The following is a 12,120-nucleotide window of genomic DNA, read 5'->3' as shown; positions in this document are numbered from 1 at the left end:
TCATTACTAACAGGTTAGCAAACAAACAAACAAAAAGAACAAAAAGGAAGAAATTTAAAAGAACAGCAGCACCATTTTCCTAGTGTAGTCCTAAAGTTCATCTACTTACTACCTTTCTGGTTCCCTACCATTTTGCTATGTGGATTTATATCCCTAGAACTCTAGCCAGATGACAGCAAGGAAAAGCCCTTGGCAGATTAGAACATACCCATCACTACCTACCTGCATTAATTCAAGCACTTACTGGTCATGTTACTTTAGACAAGTCTCAACCTCTGTGTCTTAGTTCCTTCATCTGTAAAATGGGGGAAAAAATTAGTACTTCCCCTATGTCTTTCACAATGTTGTTGTGAATATAAAATGAGAAAATATATGTAAAAATATCCTTAAAAGTGCTATATAAATCATAGCTACCACTATTACTCTATGTGATTATCATATATGGGACATAACAATATATTGTTGAGACAGGAATCTGAATACTGAAGGTTCAGTCATTAAAATATCAAACTGCATTATTAGAAAAATTACGTTTTTAATTTTGTGCTATATATATATGAATAGACAAAATCAGATAAGCTAAACAAAATATAGTATAAATCACATTAAGCTCCCCATCCATAAACGTCTAGCCAAAGGTCTCAGCTTTAAACTTCAATTAATCTAAATGCCTATGAACTTTAGTGTTTTAGAAATCCTTTACTGAGGGAATGATTAAAAGTTGAGTTACTTACATATTAAGAGATCTACAATAAATTAATCAGAAGGATACCAATTATTGAACTGTTTTACATGCCATGACTAATACAGTAAAATGTGAATCTAGAATGGGATGTTTAATACAAGATGAAGGCCTTATGAAGGGTTTTTAGGGCCCTAAAACAAGAAAAGCTGAAAAAGTAACTGGAACTGTCAGGAAACCAGGAGAAAACGCTGAGAAGAATTATCTGACTGCTATTCTTAAACAAAGATGGGGCTTACAGATGATTTCAGAATGACTAGCAAAGCAGAGCACTTGCCTTTCTAGGAGAATGAACTAGACGCTAATTACCAATAAGAGAAGGGCTCTACAATCCAACAGTCAGGTTTTAACTCACTGCTTTGTTAAGAGAAAAGAAAAGAAAAAAAAAAAAGAAAGAAGAAAGGAAGAAAAAAAAGAAAAGAAAGGAAGGAAGAAGGGAGGGAGGAGAAAGAAAGGAAGGAAAGAAGGAAAAGAAAGGAAGGAAGAGAGAGAGAGAAAGAGAAAGAGAAAGAAAAGATTGATGACAGGGGCTCACTCTGTCACTCAGGCTGCAGTGCAGTGGCACCATCACGGCTCACTGCAGGCTTGACCTCCCAGGCTCAGGTGATCCTCCCACCTCAGCCTCCCGACGTGCAGCAGGGATTACAGGCATGCGCCACCATACCCAACTAATGTTCTGCATTTTTTGTAGAGATGAGGTTTCACCATGTTGCCCAGGCTGGGTGTAGAAAGAATTATATGAGTTTATTAAAAAGAAAATAGTATTACTAAATCACGTGTTCAGTTCTCCTTCAGGGACTAGGGCAAGAGTGGGGAAATGGAATATATATAGAGGTAGGAAATCAAACTGTCTAATCTTGTAAGATACTCTAATATGTAACTCAGGAGTCAAAATGGTTGTGAAATAAAACATAACAGACAGCTTTGGCTTCTTTCTCTAATAATGTCTCACTTAGACCTTGAGAATAGGATTATTAAAATGTAATACACACTTTTTCTGTTTGAGTATCAAAAAATTTTAGATGCCTAGCAGATGGAAACTCAGTATTTACACTGCTTATGTCCTATTTCACATTTTACACCTCTTCTGTACTACTCGAGTTTTCATGTGTTTTCACTAGTTTCAACTTCAAATACAAGAGGTTCAAAAGTTTCACTGGGAACATTTTTGTAAGTCAAAAAAATGGCATAACAACAAGGATAAAAGAGACCATCTTATTAGGAAATCCACTTAGCTCTTACTTAAGCTTGGTAACTGTTAAATAAAGTTGAATGTCAATCTTCTTCGTATTTAATGGCATATACAATATAGCACTAGAGGAGTCTGTGTATTTTAGCTAGTTTGGGGTTTGTTATTTGCCCTCAAATTTTAAGTTTCTCTAAAGAGTCTATTATATGTCTTCAATTATGTTCAACTTGTTGCATGGAGAAGCAATCTGTGATGGTTAATTTTAGGTATCAACTTGACTGGATTAAGGAACACCTAGAAAACCGATAAAACATTACTTCTGGGTTTGTCTGTGAGGGTGTTTCCAGAGACCAGGATGTGAGTCAGTAGATTAAGTGTGGCAGATTTGCCTCAGTGTGGGTGGGCACCATCCAATTGGCCAGGGGCCTTGGCAGAACAAAAAAGGAGAGAAAAGGATTTCCCCTGACTCTCTCTTGGAGCAAGGACACTCTCTTCCTCCTGCCCTTGGACATCAGAACTCCAGGCTCTCTAGCCTTAGGACTCCAGGACTCAGACCAGCAGCCCCGCTTTGGTTAGGCCTTTAGCCTCAGACTGAGAATTGGACCATCGGCTTCCCTGGTTCTGAGGCGTTTGGACTTGGACTGAATCACATTACCAGCATCCCAGGGTCTCTAGTTTGCAGACAACCTGTTACAGGACTTCTCAGCCTCCATAACCACATGAGTCAATTCCCTTAATAAATCCCCTCTCATGTATTTATATATCTATCAATCTATATACAGTCCATGTTGCATAATTATGTTTTAGTCAACAATGAACCAAATAAACAAACGTGGTCTCAAGAGATTGTAATACTGTAATACTGTAATTTTGCTGCATCTTTTCTACATTTAGATACACAAATACTGATCATTGTGTTACATTTGCATACACTATTCAGTACAGTAACATGCTATACAGGTAGCCTAGAAGCAATAGGCTATACCACATAGCCTAAGTGTGTAACAGGTTCACCATCTAGGTTTTTGTAAGTACACTCTGACATTCACACAATGACAAAATAACCTCATGACTCATTTCTCAGAACTTATTCCCATTGTTAAACAAGGTATGACTGTGTATGTATCTTATTGGTTCTGTGTCTCTGGAGAACTCTGACTAATACACAAACCTGATATCTGACAGCAATTTATACAAAGGTTGCCACATATGGACAAAACATGTTGGCATGTTGCGAACATCTCAACATAAAAAAAGAAAAATTTTATTACAATTGTAATCCTCCAACCTATGAGCTAATGTTCTTTTTACCACAGTCCAATCTCTACCCACCAACAAAGATTGCTGGATTTATTTATTTATTTATTTAGAGACAGCGTCTCACTGTCGCCTAGGCCGGGGTGCAGTGGCATGATCTCAGCTCACGGCAGCCTCAATCTCCCGGTCTCAAGTAATCCTCCCACCTCAGCCTCCCAGGTAACAGGAACTATAGGTATATACCATCACAGTATGCTAATTTTTGTATTTTTCTGCATAGATGAGGTTTTGCCATGTTGCCCAGGCTGGTCTTGAACTTCTGAGCTCAAGTGATCCACCTGCCTTGGCCTCCCAAAGTGCTGAGATTATAGGTGTGTGCCACGACGTCCAGCCCAGATTACTGGTTTTAATGTGCTATTTAAACTACTGCCTTCTATATATGTATTATTACAGCATAAGACTTGACCAACATCTCAATAGGTCTTGAAATAATACAACTTTGTAAAAGTATTAAAATAATCTGTAGTTTCCTATAAGAACACGGCAACTGAAAACATCTGACTTCCTCCTCCTCCTAACTGCCTACTGAAACAACCAAACAATATAACTTAAAAACTCCTACAAAATGGCTAGGAACTAGAAAAACATTCCATATACATACAGCAAGGTGTCTGACAGGAAATGGTCTGGTGAGAGGGGAGTAAAAACAAACGCCGACCCACTGCCAACCACCATTTTTAAAGAGGGAGTTCACTAGGAACATTCATCCAATCAATATTTAATGAGGATCTGCCCATTATACCCCAAGTAAGGAAGTGAGAGATAATTCTGACTACTCCTACCCCTAAACATACCTTGGAAGATCAAGTGAGGCCTGAGTGAAAAAAAGCTGGAGCCCTTTGGGTGACAGAAGGCTCAGGCTGAGGTACAAGGAAGAAGGAAATTAATCCAGAACTTCAAGCTAGGTCCAGAGGCCAGAGTAGGGGATTGTTAGCACCAACTGTCAGGAGAGATGCAAAGAGGACATTATTTCTGAACAAAGATGAATCTTCCTACACCCACGGCTATCTTCCTCTGCTCAAGAGCCCTGTCCTTTCGCCACATAACTGAATTATCTCTACACTGTCAGAAAAATAAATGAGGTTAAATCTCAACTTCCCCTTCTCCTAACAAAAACACTGAGAAAATCTTGGTGTATTCTCTAGGAATTCATCTTAACCACCAATGCCAACAAAAAAAGATAAGTAGGCAGAAACATCACTGGATACAGCAGCTCTAAAAAGAGAAAATAATCTGAACCTTCTGAGAAACCTCTCCTCTGTTCTCCCACCCAGCTGTGACCATAATGAAAGTTATTGCAGTAAGGCAGGGAGTAGTGGCTCACGCCTGTAATCCCAACACTTTGGGAGGCCGAGGAGGGCACATCACCTGAGGTCAGGAGTTTGAGACCAGCCTGGCCAACATGGTGAAACCCTATCTCTACTAAAAACACAAAAATTAGTCAGGCATGGTGATGGGTGCCTGTAATCCCAGCTTCTCAGGAGGCTGAGGCTCAAGAATCACTTGAACCTAGGAGGTAGAGGTGGAGACTGCAGTGAGCCGAGATCATGCCACTGCACTCCAAGCTGGGTGACAGAATGAGACTCTGTCACAAAACAAAAACAAAAACAAAAAACAAAAAGAAAGTTACTGCAATTAAAACAAAAAGAGAAAACTTAAAAAAAAAATCAGATAATAACTAGCATATTGAAAAAAAGAGCATATTGAGGGCCGGGCGCGGTGGCTCAAGCCTGTAATCCCAGCACTTTGGGAGGCCGAGACGGGCGGATCACAAGGTCAGAAGATCGAGACCATCCTGGCTAACCCAGTGAAACCCCGTCTCTATTAAAAAAAATACAAAAAACTAGCCGGGGGAGGTGGCGGGCGACTGCAGTCCCAGCCACTTGGGAGGCTGAGGCAGGAGAATGGCATAAACCTGGGAGGCGGAGCTTGCAGTGAGCTGAGATCCGGCCACTGCACTCCAGTCTGGGCGACAGAGCGAGACTCCGTCTCAAAAATAAAATAAAATAAAATAAAAAAGAGCATATTGACTGTCATATAAGAGTGAACAAAGTAGATACAGGAGCAATAATGATTTTGAAAATGAGAAAAAATTGTACCTAGGTTTTTGTTTGTTTCCAATAAGACCTAAATTTTTAAAATCAAAGGCTCTCCAAATAACCAGGCAAGATTACAAGGTAGAAGGAGAATATAAAGCTCAGTATCTACAACTTATTCTTGTAAAAATTTTTAGCTTAAAAGATAAAAATGAAATGCTATCCAAAAAGGTGGTCATAGTTACCTTAAAAAAAGGGATTTTTCATCAGCAACACCACCTTTAATCAGGTATCAATTTTTTTATTTTTATTTTTATTTTATTTTTTTGAGACTGAGCCTTGCTCTGTGGCCCAGGCTGGAGTGCAGTGCCACAGTCTCAGCTCACTGCAAGCTCCGCCTCCCAGGTTCAAGCCATTCTCCTGCCTCAGCCTCCCAAATAGCTGGGACTACAGACACCCACCACCATGCCCGGCTAATTTTTTTTTGTATTTTTAGTAGAGATGGGGTTTCACCGTGTTAGCCAGGATGGTCTCGATCTCCTGACCTCGTGATCCACTTGCCTTGGCCTCCCAAGGTGCTGGGATCACAGGTGTGAGCCGCCACGCCCAGCCCAAACACCAATATTAATCAGACATTTTATTCACAACTCTAAACTCGAGAAGAAAATGGAATAATATTTATATAGAGTTCTGAGGTAACCCAAGATTAATTTCACATCCAGAAAAGTTCCCATATGTGAGGGAAAAGCACAATTTTAGATATGCAAAGATTCAGAAAATATACTACATATGTATTCTTTAAAGAAAAAAGTTTTGAGTAAATACTTTAGCAAATTCAAATTTAAATCACAAAGAACTCAAAAAAAGTAATATAGAACAAATATCTGTAAACAATATAACCTACAACACAGAAATGAATATAAACATTGTTATTAATGTAGTTAAGAAAGCAGAAAAGACTGGATGGAGAAAAAGAACACTTGCGACAACAAATATTTAGAATCGCTTACAGCAAAATTCACAACGGAAAACAGCAGAGGAAACAACAGCAACAAAATTTTGGATACTGAAAAGCACATAAATGACCTTGCAGACAGTTGGGAAAGCTAGCAACTAACACATTTTACATTCTGAATCTTTACGAGGCCTAAGAACTGGCAGCACCAAGCAACTCCGAAATGGGAGGAAGGAGTGAGGAGGAAGCTAAAACAGAAATTTGGAGAAAGCAGGTTGACTTTTAGTTAGATGCTAAGATTCTCTTCCTCACTCTATCAAGCTATCGGTTACTGTTGTTTCCCCACTACAGAAGTCTAGAGGCTTACTCTCTACAGTGGGTAAAACAGAATCTTTGTTTTCGGGGAGACCAGGCACAGGTGAGAGAGTAGGTACTACACCAAAACCAAGAGGATTAAATCACCACATACATGAGACACAAACCCTCACCTCATATCCCCTTTTTTTTTTCTGCTTCTAGGTTGGCTCCTAGGTGACAACAATGCTCCTTAAACTATGGTCTGCTGATGGTCCATAAGCCATCTGTCACCAGTCCATGACAAGGTAAGTACCGAAACCGAAAATAAACATTTATAAACTAATACAGAAATTTTCAGAGTTAGGGTTATTATCTGTTAAATCTAATAATAAAAATACATACTTGTGTTTTATATGTCTTCATTTTTAAAATTTCATTATTCTGGCAATTTATTTTTATTATGCTTTAAAACTATCAGCTGTAATAGACTGAGAGGTAAAAGGGAAAAAAAAATATCAGGCCAGGCGCGGTGGCTCATGCCTGTAATCCCAGCACTTTGGGAGGCCAAGACAGACAGATCACAAGGTCAGGAGATTGAGACCATCCTGGCTAACACGGTGAAACTCCGTCTCTACTAAAAATACAAAAAATTAGCCAGGCGTGGTGGTGGGCTCCTGTAGTCCTAGCTACTTGGGAGGCTGAGGCAGGAGAATGGTGTGAACCCGGGAGGTGGAGCTTGCAGTGAGCCGAGACTGAGCCACCACACTCCAGCCTGGGCGACAGAGCGAGACTCCGTCTCAAAAAGAAAAATAAGGAAAAAAAATCCTAGAGCTTCACCAGTTGGAGAAGCACTGGGCCAGATTCTGGTGCCTGGCCCAGTCCAAAGAGCTCCCCACAGTGGGAGTCAAAACTGTGTGTTACAAACCCTTCTATGGGTTCAGACTGGGCTTTCCAGGAGCTTCTGAGACACAAGCAGACAGCCAAGGATTACCGGATATCTGAGAAAACCCTCTAATATTAGTTCAAGATCCAGACCAAATAAATAAAAAAAAAGTAATTTGTTAGAAACTGAGACTATGTATTAAGACAATTTTATTTTTTAGATGGAGTTTCACTCTTGTTGCCCAGGCTGCAGTGCAATAGCACGATCTTGGCTCACTGCAACCTCTGCCTCCCAGGTTCAAGCAATTCTCCTGCCTCAGCCTCCCTAGTAGCTGGGATTATAGGCATGGGCCACCACACTCGGCTAATTTTGTATTTTTAGTAGAGATGGGGTTTCTCCATGTTGGTCAGGCTGGTCTCGCACTCCCGACATCAGGTGATCCGCCCGCCTCAGCCTCCCAAAGTGCTGGGATTACACGTGTAAGCCACCGTGCCTGGCCAAGACAACACATTTTTAAAAATTCACTGATTTCCAGGGATATAAGAAGTAAGAACAGGATGCCACAAAAAGGGAACATCAAAAGAACAAAAAGAACTCTAAGAAATAAGAAAACATAAAGAAGCAAAAACGGGCAATGGAAGGGCTGTAAGGTAAAGGTGAAATAACTTCTCAGAAAAAAACAAAACACAGAGATGAAAAACAGGAGAAACAAGGTAAGAAAGTTAGAGGAGCAACCTAGGAGGTCTAACATTTGACTAACAGGAGGGCAGGAAGAGAGTACAAAGAAAAAGAGGAAGGAAATCATCAATAAAATAACTTTTTAAAGTACTGAGCTGTAGGAAAGCAGTTTCCAGGATGAAAACGTCCACCAAGTGGACATTTTCAAGTGCTCAGTGTAAAGTACGAAGGCATATCATTGCAAAGATTCGTAACAGTAGAAGCAAAATCCAGTTTCTAAAAAGAAACAAAAAAGGTCAGAAAACAAATTAGAAATCAAATAACAACAATAACAACAATAACAGATGGACAAAGACAAAGGGGCAATATCTTCGAATTCTGGCATAAAGTTTCAACCGAGAATTTTACATTTAGCCAAAGGTCTAAGTATAAGGGTAAAATGAAGACATGCAAAATCTCAAAATTTATCTGCCAGACATCCTCCCCCAAGTTGTTACTATAAGATATACTCCACCAAAATGAAAGAATAAACCAAGAGAGAGAAAGACATGAAATATATGCATTGTGAGATCAAATGGAATAGAGAGAAGTAAATAACATCCCCAAGATGATGGTTAAGGGAAATACCAGGATAACAAACAGTTGGACCACAGATCACATGCTCCTGTCAGTCCAAAGACAAGACATCTTGGACATCAAAAGACACATTGAGGACTTCCATCGCCAAAAACATCACTGACACTGTACCATCTTTTCAACCACTGGACAGAATCCCCAGGTGAGCCTGACCCAGATTCTTATCTGTATTTGGCTTGTATTGGCATAAACTCATCATATTCCTGCTTTTCCCTCCATACCTTTATATCCAGATCAACTGCACGGTGAGCTTAGAAACCAAGATTACAGAGCAGCCTCTCTCAGACATCCACTATCTGGTCTATACTCTGGGCCTGCCAGATTCTCTGATTACAGTGAGCCCTAAGGTTGCTAGGATTCACTCATGACTTACCTAGACTTCCCCAAAAGCGGCTCTGGTAAATTCTAGGGAAATTAAAACTAGACTGTGATCTAGGTATGCTGTTACCTTAACTTCTCCTGGGAGCCTTCATCTACTAGTGGCACTGTTACGCTTTCACTGTACAGCTAGATTTAGGCTTGCTACCAAATTTTCAAAACTAAACAATTTGGTGTTTATAGTCATCAAAATACCAAAAGTTAGAATGGTAGTTTCATATTGGTTAGGAGCAGAGAGGAGGATATGACCAGAGAGAACACAATGAGGGCAGAGGAAAGGAGCTTCTGTTTCTCAAACAGTTGGTATGCAGATATTTATCTTTAAACCATACACACAGTGTGCATTTGGTACATAAACACATTTCATAATAAAAATAAAAACAAGTTACAAACTGGGCAAAAGACCCAAAGAAGAAAGTCACAGAGGAATATAAGTGAAAACACGCCCAACTTCACTAGAATTCAAAACAAACAAAAATGAGAAAACTTCTGCCAATCAGACTGCAAAAGATGTTACATATTTGTAATACCTAGTGTTGGTCAGTGAGGGAAAAAAGGCACAATGATATACCAATGATGGAGATAAAACTGGCAGGACTTTTATAAAGAACAGTTTGCAATACATACATAAAAAGTCTGGGGGAAAAGGCATACAACTTCTGATTCACTTCTAGAAATGCATCCTAAAGCTAATAATCAGAAATATTATTTGTGCCATTGTTTATAAAATCACAAAATTAAAAATAAGTGTCCACTAATAAATAATGATTAAATCAAGTATGGTATTTTACGGGAATATTATGCAATCTAAAAATCAATACTGTAAACTCACATTTACTAACACAATGATATGTAACATACCTTAAGTGAAGAAAAAATTAACAGTAGACATAATAGAGTTTAATTTGTTCAAATACTGATAGATGGATACAGAATGGATAAACAAATGTGTAAAAAGTAAAAAGTCAAGAACACACATACAAAAATGTTCCTAGTGATCACTGGTTACTCTTAGGTCAGTGTTTCATAAAATGCTGTCTTAGATCACCAGGGCCTCCACACTGGCATACTACCTTATGATAGCACAAGCAAACAACTTACATTTGGATGTTGTGAAAACAGCAATCTTTTTGCCTCTAGACTGCAATTTTATGAAACTTTATGAAATAAAGTGGCATGAAGCCATGATAATTTTGAAATTCTCAAACAAAGCAAGTGACTTCTGTGGTAAACCAACTGAGTTTTTCTTAAACAAACTCAAAATAATATACTTGCTGCCAGTATAAAATAGGAGAATGTTGACACTAAAGGTGAAGAAGAAATCAAAACAATATAGGAATCATTCAATTCTGTGTTCCCCATATCAACACACACATACCCACTCATACCAGTGCAGCGAACACTTTAACACCAGCGTCAAAGTTAATGGTAAACACTCAAGAGAATGATGAATTATGTTACTAAATTTCACTCATGTTATATAAATTCATGCTGTAAGTGTTTTTAGTTTGTTTAACAATTAAGTTGTGAGGAATGAGGCTACCTAAAAAGTAATGGGAATTAATACAACCAGAATACCAATTATGTATGCAGTGTTGTTACATAAATAAAAAGATGTGGTTGGGAGCGGTGGCTCACACCTGTAATCCCAACACTTTGGGAGGCCAAGGTGGGAAGATCACCTGAGATCAGGAGTTCAAGACCAGCCTGACCAACATGGTGAAACCCCATCTCTACTAAAAATACAAAAATCAGCCGGGTGTGGTGGCCCATGCCTGTAATCCCAGCTACTCAGGAGGCTGAGGCAGGAGAATCGCTTGAACCCAGGAGATGGAGGTTGCTGAGATAGTGCCACTGCACTCCAGCCTGGGCAAGAGAGCGGGTCTCCATCTCAACAAAAAAACAAAAAGATACACGTATTTTATACAAAAACAAATGGTATTCAACTAACAATATGGTTCCTGATCTTGATACTGTTAAAAGAAATACTAAAAATTTTAACACCCATTTAATTTTGCCTATATATTTCTTTCTACATGCTATACAAACAAATGAACAGAACTATAATGTTGAACTATTTTTGCAATATGCAGCATATTATTCTTTAATAAAGTGCTGAATTCCATCTGACAAAATGTTATTTAGATTTTTTTTTCTTTTTTTTTTTTTTTTTTTTGCTATCTATAACAGTTTTGGCAGTGGTATTACAGAGGGTTTGTAAAATGGATTGCAGTACTTACCACTATTTCATCTGCTCTGAAATAGTTCACTAACCAAACTACTGACCATAGTTTAATTTTTGTTCTTTCCTTAAAATTATACAGACTGCACCAAGAACACCATATGGAACTAGTAACACTTCAGCTTTTTAGACCTTACAACCTTTGCAAGTCCTTCTATGGTTTCTGGGCTCTTTAGATTTTCTACTGCTTGAGTCACTTCGGTAATTTATATTTTCCTTGATAATACTCAATTTTGTATACTCACAAAAACCTCACTTTTAAGAATATCCTACCCCCTAAAAAGCGTAACATATAAATATATATATCAGTATCACTTAAATGCCCAGGAATAGGAAAATTAAAAAATAATGGAACATCCACATGAAATTATACAGAAAGAAGTATGTGTACTGAATTGACTTCAAACAATATTTATTCTACGTAATATATATATTTTTTATTTTGAAAAGAAGATGTAGGCTGGGCATGGTGACTCATGCCTATAATCCTAGCACTTTGGGAAGCCAAGGTGGGTGGATGGTTTGAGTTCAGGAGTTCAAGACCAGCCTGGGAAACACGGCGAAACCCCATTTCTACAAAAAAAACAAAAATTAGCTAAGCGTGGTGGCGTGCGCCTGTAGTCCCAGCTACTCGGAAGGCTGAGGTGGAAGCATTGCTTGAGCTTGGGAGGTCAAGGCTGCAGTGAGCCATGATCATGCCACTGCACTCCAGCCTAGGTGACAGAGCAAGACCCTGTCTAAAAAAACAACAACGAAGGAAGCTGCAG

At 38.9% G+C, this 12,120-nt stretch overlaps 1 protein-coding gene across 34 annotated transcripts in view; it reads right to left on the bottom strand.

Annotated features, from left to right (window-relative positions):
• Nucleotides 1-12,120, bottom strand: part of ZNF518A (zinc finger protein 518A) — a 76,118-nt gene that overhangs the window by 48,842 nt on the left and 15,156 nt on the right. For 8 of the 34 annotated variants that reach the window (XM_077946937.1, XM_028826702.2, XM_077946923.1 and 5 more), the window contains 2 exons: nucleotides 4,043-4,188; nucleotides 245-295 (listed from right to left, as the gene is read on the bottom strand). The exons of 4 other annotated variants lie outside the window; for them this stretch is intronic. The gene's annotated coding sequence lies outside the window, so the exon portion shown is untranslated. Of the gene's footprint in view, nucleotides 1-222; nucleotides 296-1,277; nucleotides 1,461-4,042; nucleotides 4,189-12,120 lie in introns of those variants that run through there. 22 more of the 34 variants (XM_077946918.1, XM_077946936.1, XM_077946914.1 and 19 more) reach the window with 7 other exon arrangements.

The sequence above is a fragment of the Macaca mulatta genome, chromosome 9 (genome assembly GCF_049350105.2).
Source record: "Macaca mulatta isolate MMU2019108-1 chromosome 9, T2T-MMU8v2.0, whole genome shotgun sequence".
NCBI classification, from domain to species: Eukaryota; Metazoa; Chordata; class Mammalia; order Primates; family Cercopithecidae; genus Macaca; species Macaca mulatta.
The sequence above is the reverse complement of the archived record's forward strand: the minus strand, read 5'-3'. Positions and strand labels throughout refer to the sequence as shown.